The following is a 7,334-nucleotide window of genomic DNA, read 5'->3' as shown; positions in this document are numbered from 1 at the left end:
TTTTAAATTAAATGTAATTTTTAATAAATGTTGGCATCAGTAGTTTAATTATATATAGAGCAATATACAACTGTATTACTCATGTTTCTCGCCAAAAACAAAATTTCCCGTTTTCTTTACGTTACACTTGAACGCATCATGATAACCTAATTGTCGTTTTACTGAGCCAATCTGAACACATCATCACGCAGCACGTCTGAAACTTTATTTACTTTTCAAGCTAACTAGCTTGTATGCTTCCGATTACAACACAGATTTCACAATTAATATTTTTAACTGACCGGACAAGCTACAAAGTCTGTGTGCGCTTACCAGTGGTACTCTGAGTGGATGATTAAGACGGGCCCGACCGCGAGCAAAGTTAAGCAAGTACGTTTGCTTACAATTTCATTCCAAAACATTGGTGGACATGCTGCAGTGATTGACGTCACGACTTCCGGGTTGGAGGGCGCTTGGAAAGTGATCAGAATCTTTTCCGATTTTCTCTTAAATGTGAAAAAATAAATAAAAAAATGGTGGTATATTTATTTGTTCATATTTTGCTATTTATATATACGTAAGGTTAAGTCAATCTGACGGACGCTTCATAACCGGTTTAATCCGCTTTTTTTTCTAATTCTATGATTAATGGGAAGTAAGCCTAAGGGCGACGCTAGAGGGCGCCCCCAACACATTTGTCGCCCTAGGCAATTGCCTAGCTCGCCTGTAGCAATCGCCGGCCCTGCCAGTTGTTTTTGGCACTATTGGGCTTCTTTGAGAAGTGTACTAACAGAAAATAGGTTGGAGGAAAGGGGGGGGGGGGAACAATTGATATCTCCGGGCAAAGACTTGGGTTTCTTGAGGATTGAAGCCCCCATATATGGGTTGTATGCTTTACTTCGTTATATATTTAAGTACAGTATACTGGCACTATAAATCCAAAAACTGGAATTTGCCTGGAAGCTACTTTGTGTGCAGACGTACAGCAATTTTCAGCCGATTAGGGCTATTCTAAGTTAACTTGTTTGTTTTATCTTGTAACATCAGGAGTCATGAGGTCACCAGACACAGGGGACCAATCAGCCCACACAATGTAGCTAAGAAGCATTCAGGTGCTGTACAAGAATTATATTTCAAAAAATTACACCCTGATTCAGTAAAAAAGTTGTAACTGTAAGCCCTGCCACCAACAGTTTATTTTTCCCATGATAAACCATTGTTCTCTCTATCCTGGTCTTCTCCCAGATGACATTCACAAGATTTGCATCAAGCTCATACCTGATGCACATCTTGCAAAACTCTCCACCTGGAGTATCTCTCTCTTAAGTCCCAAACACACCAAATCTTAATCTCGTGGTTTCAGCTTCCAAGCATTTACAATTCAGTCATGGAACTCATCCAAAATCAATTACATGAGCACTCCCATTATGATTTCAAAGACCAATCACAGAGCCCATGCACAACAAAAGGCTCCAACAATCCAGAAGAACTTAGGGTGGCTATTTGGTTTGCGTTTGACTTAAAATATGTGTTTGTGTGTGTTTGGGAATTAGGCAGACAGTCAAGATCTCTAAAAGAAAACAGGGTAAATAGACTTCTTTAAAAGTCAAAGTATAAGTTATAAGAAATGTACTACATCCCTCCTATAGGACCTTCACTGGCTCCATAAATCAGCATATCCAATTCATGACCCTCTTCATCATTATAAGCTTTTAATAATCTTGTAAAGTAGATTCATTTTACCTAAAGTGCTAAAAAATATAATCTAATTTTGTTATTATTATTATTCAAAAGGGAAAATACAATGTGATTTTATACATCCAAGCTCATAATATTTGTAAAACAATGTGCTTTTTTTCTTTATCAACCATAGGATAAAATTAGGTTGATGCACGCCAAATTGTCCAATTATTTATGTCATGCATGTATATAAACCGAGAAGGACTACTGGAAAACATGGGGAACTGATATATCAGAGTTTATTAAAAATGCTTGCACTTGTTCAGCTTGACTTACTTTGTCAGAAACTCAGCTGACAATCCCCTGGACAAAAGACCACATGACAAACAGACCAGTGAATCTAATGGGTCAGCTGTCTAATCAAGTAGTCAGCAGCACAGGAGCACCACAGGGGACAGTACTCACACCATTCCTTTTAAGGCTGTACTAGGGCTGTAACACAGCTTGGTTTGTACCTCGGTACACAAAACGCGGTTCAGTTTTTCTCTGGTAGAGTAGGTGATGGAAAAATAAACAAAAATATTAACCATCTTTTTTTTTTTATCAACAAGTTAATTAAAGTTTAACATAACTGCCTTTTTTTTTTAAATATTGTTTGAATGAGGGGAAAAATAAAAAAAGGAAAGAAACTATTTTCTGATAATCCTGCTTTTTTATATTTCTTAATGAAAAACACACTTTAACATCCAAAGTGACACCATTTGAGTTTTAAGAGCAACATTTAACACAGACGGCTCCCTTTTCATTTCACTCCTCTTCATCAAAAACTAAACATCACAGCAGTTGACTTTGTAGTCGTTGGGTGCATCAGACATGAACAAGAAGCTGAAAGCTAACGAAACAAGGGAGATTATTATAGGATTCAGAAAAAACAGAAACAATTTGCATCCTATTAACATCAGTTGAGTGGTAGAGGTAAAGATATCAGTGTTCAACTGGACAACAAAATCGACTGGAGAAAAAATTGTAAGTATGTCTACAAGAAGGGACAGAGTGAAAGAAAGGAAGTTTTGGTACTTCAGTGCTTGCATGAAGATGCTGCATATCTTCTAAAATGCATTGTAGAAGGTCTACTCTCTTCTGCCATCATCTGCTGGAGTAACAGCATCAGAGCAAATAGGCTCTATGCACAACTCCACCACTTCCTGAACTTCAGGAGGCTCCTTTGCTTCCTGTCTTTCATGATTGGATGCACTGATTAATCCAAGTGTGTATGACCTAAGTAACTGGCCAGACACACCTGGATTAATCAGTTCGTCCAGTAATGAAAGACAGGAAACAAAGGAGCTACCTTAAATTCAGGAAGTAGTGGAGCTGTGCATAGAGCCAATTACTTAAAACGTTAAACAAGCTAATAAAGAAGGCTGGCTCTGTTTTAGGACCTCATTTGGAACCTCCAGAGATTAATTCTAAAAGAAGAACTCTTCATAAAATGGCATTATGGTCAATAGTGTGCATCCTCTTCAGCAGCTGCTATACACCAACAGAGTTTCCCCAGTCAGAGGCTTCACAAAAATCTGATGCAAGACAGAAGATTGCTACAGAAGATTCTATAAAAACTCAATGAACAACAGGCGATTGGCTACCTCACTTAATTTTAGAAATTAATAACGTAGTTTTAAACTAACATGAATTGAATTCAATCTTTCAGACAGACTTGATATGGCTTCACTCCCTTAAAAATTAGTTTTAGCATTCATTTCGGAATCAGCGGGCTGTTGGGAATGACAATGATTTTCCAATTCCCCAAGTTCATGTAGCTATTGATTAGAGTTGTGTAACATTTTCCTAAGCAGTCCTGCCTGAGGGCTGAAAGGTCACGGGCATTGAACACAGTTTATTCACCTTGAGTGGAAAAGTCATGACTTCACACAATCCGTATGTTTTTCACAGTGCTATGCAGTGTATGCATTTGTAGATTATTTGTATTTTTCATATTAGGTTCATCTGTTTGAAACAGATTAAAGATTATTTGGAAACCAATGACTGACAATTAAGTATTGCTTTGATAAAAAGGATGTTTTTGGAGTTCTTATTTTTTTCTGTAACAAATATAGACACCCTCACTTGTCCAAAAATCAGTTGTCAGAAATTATTCATAAAAGTCCCATCCTTCCTTACCCACATGTAGATTCACGCGGAGAACTATTGAGTTTTAACATTTTATTTACAAAAGCAACAGGTATCTGGAAGTGGAGGACTGCAGGAAATCAGTTGAACTTTCTCGTTGGTCTGAGGAGAGACAGAGGAATGATCATGAAGGAGTTGGTTGATGAAAACTGATGACTGATTTGCTTAAGCCAGGCATACACTGTGCAATCTGAAACTCAATCTGAGAGGAAGAGGAAAAAGAAGAATTCTTCTTTGGGCATGCGCACTTTGCAATTTGCTCACGACATGTTTGATTTTCTCCCGACCTCACAATTCCAGATTGGGAGACTGATCGCCCCTCGTTATCCCCGTACAATACACAACGCACGATCAGGCTGAAAGTCGCCCCGATCAAAAAATCCTCGCACGACTGGAAGGGGGAAAAAAATCGCACATTGTAAGCCCGGCTTTACTTGAGAGATGAAGGGAAGGTTGCTTGGATCTTATATACATACTAGTCAGGAAGCTCACTCACACCAGAAAAACAACAAAAATCCAGAGACCCTAGACGTTATGCCCTGAAGGTTATTCCTTCCTTGCCTTGCAAAGAGCTCAACCATTAATCTAATATCTGGACAGGAACCTCGATCCCATCTCCAACTACTGACTCATCCTTGAAGCCCTTGGTAAGAATACAGTTGCCTGTCTTCTTGTGAAATCCAAATCAATCAATTCAGGATCTGCGATGGACTGGCTACCTGTCCAGGGTGCACCCTCGACTTTCTCCCTGCCAGAGATGGGCACTGGCCCCAACATGATTGCAAACCTGACTGTGCAGTTGTTCTGTGACAACATGGATCAGTCACCAGCACAGGTATGGCATTCAGGTGTCTCTGCTGCCATGATAAAATTTTGTCTGATATGGCGGAAGTTATAGTAAAATAAACCAGATAAACAGCCGTAGGTTTGCCATACACACTGGCCTTTTGCTCCTCAGGGTTTTCCTGAAGTTCAAGCAAGGCCATTTGCACCTTATATGAATACTACATTAATTTTTCTTCAGAGAGATAAAAAAATAAAAACTGTTAAATATTTTATACTTCTTTGGGATTTTCTAGAAAATTGGGGGTCTCCTCTAAAGATGCTAACTCTTCGTTTTTTATAAGTGTTTCTGAGTGGTTCGTACTTGCTTTTGCATATTATGTTTAAACTAAGCTGATGTGTTATCAAAATTCCATCATAAATAATTAATAACAATAAAGACTTTTTTGATTGACTTGGTCACATGATACATGACTGATTGCCAAACCAAATCTCACTTTCACCAAGAACATGGCTTTGTTCACCTTCTTCACTTATTTAAATCGATCTGTTCATTAAGGTTAAAAAAATTAGCTCGACTAATCAACAACAAAAATCCCAAAGCTACAGTCATTCCTGAGTTTCATTGGTTTACAGTTAGGACTACCATCAGGTCGTTTAGTTCTTATATGCACTGATATCTTCTAAAAAAGAAAAATGGTTGGTTTTGATTAAAAATACTGACCTTGTCCATCTCCATTTTCCTGAGCTATATTTATGTTGGCACTCAGTCTTCCCTTCCGAGCCTAATGCCATTTCATAGTACAGGCTGATGTCTCAGACTCCAGACAGGGTGTTTTCAAGAACCCTTCTTTCTTTTCCATTTTGTTTTTGTCTGTGAAAATTCCCTGCTGACAGTATGAGTCCTTTCTCTGAAATAAAGCTTTGGTGTAAAGTCAGGCTTGAAGATTTTAAAGGACCTAGAGAGGCCAAGATGATTTAACAAGAAGAATCAAACCTGGGGTCTAATGTATAAACCTTACATACTAAATCATTTGTAATTATTAGTGGTGAGCATAGATTTCTTTTTTTTATCTAAATTAATCTCATTGTAATCTTTGAATGAATCTAGACTGATCTAGATTGAAATGGCTCATTTGAATTCTGCCAAAGGCATGCATGATATGTGTCTGCGTCCCCGTTTACCCACATTCACCCAAGCAATCATCAAGAAGCAAACATAATGTTTTGGTAATTATTCGCGGTAAAATCAAATTTAAAATTACATAACATAGCCTACCTAAAGCGAAGGAGTGACATTTGCAGCTTGCATCCATGAGGTGTACAGTAACGCCAAGGTAGGTGTCATTATTGACAGATGTCCAGTTGCCCCCCATCAGTGCTACACACGTCGCCTCTACCAACTTTTCGTCATTCGCGGCTTTCTCCGCGGGTTGCTGGTCATGTATTCTCCTCATGATAGTGCGCCTCGCAGCTGGTTTATAAGAAGGGTCACCTGTGACCACCTGGAGAACAAGCTAGAGCCCATCATCTTCAACCACGCTGATGGACGGGCAGCTGGTGGCTATCCCCTGAGTGAGGACATTAGTTAGCTAAGCTGATAGAGTTGTGTTCATGGGCTTGACTTGGTTGCACTCAAACATTTTAATTTAACAAAGACGACCTTCCCCTGCGCTCAATCAGTGCTTGGCCCGGCATCTTCTGATTGGCTAAGGGATGCTTTGTGTTTAGGTGGTATTTGACACTAGAAGTACTTGAAGAACTTCTGCCGTAAACTTGTTCCACATTGCACAAGGTGCAAACAGCTTTAGTCTTGTTGAGGTTTCCATTGGAAAGCTTCTTAAAAAAAAAAAATTCCCTGAAACAAATTATAGCTGCATTTATGTCAGCACATCATGTCCAATGTGATAATTTCATAGTAGGCCTACACAAGCTTGAAGACTGATTTGTCCTCGCCCCCAGATATACATCGGTGTCAACCCACATTAACACCGATAACGGCCCACCGCTAGTAAATATATTCTTTGATTCCATAAATAGCTCATCGTGATTCACTTGTGTACAAGCTGTTATTACATGCTCATTCCTAAAAAACCTTTCCACCAATTCAAAATACAAACCAAGCTTGACTGCATTGTTTGATAACAAGGATCAATTGGAATGTATGTACTTGACTTGGCATATGTCAGTATGACAAGATTTAACTGATTTATTAGACTACTTGTTGAAATTGAGACTTTATTAATAACTGATTTGAATATTGTTTAAAATTAGAACTTCTCAGATATGGCCCTAATTGAAGAGATAAAAGCACAGTTTTGAGCGCAAAATGATTAATAAACTCAACAGATCGTTTAGAATTATTATTAAATTATTTCCCTTCTTATTTCAGAATGTGTTTTCCTTCTCAATTTACTATTTTTTTCAATAAATACTAAAAATTTTTACTAAATATGTGTTTTTAGGGTCAGTCCTAAACAATCCGTGTTCAGACAGTTTTGGTGAGAGCTCTAAATGAGCACTTGGCAGGTTTATTTAAACCTATCTTCATTCTTTCCTATTTATTGGCTTGGCTTTTTAGTCATAATGATTGAGTAAGCACACCTAATAATGCCTGAGCCCAGCCCTCTTGTCTTTTACATCAGTTTAATAATGAACTCTCCTTTTGTTACATATAAAGTTAATAACGATATTTAAGAGAA

Source organism: Cyprinodon tularosa, unplaced genomic scaffold (genome assembly GCF_016077235.1).
Source record: "Cyprinodon tularosa strain WSP-4 unplaced genomic scaffold, ASM1607723v1 ctg54, whole genome shotgun sequence".
Lineage (NCBI taxonomy): Eukaryota > Metazoa > Chordata > Actinopteri > Cyprinodontiformes > Cyprinodontidae > Cyprinodon > Cyprinodon tularosa.
The sequence above is the reverse complement of the archived record's forward strand: the minus strand, read 5'-3'. Positions refer to the sequence as shown.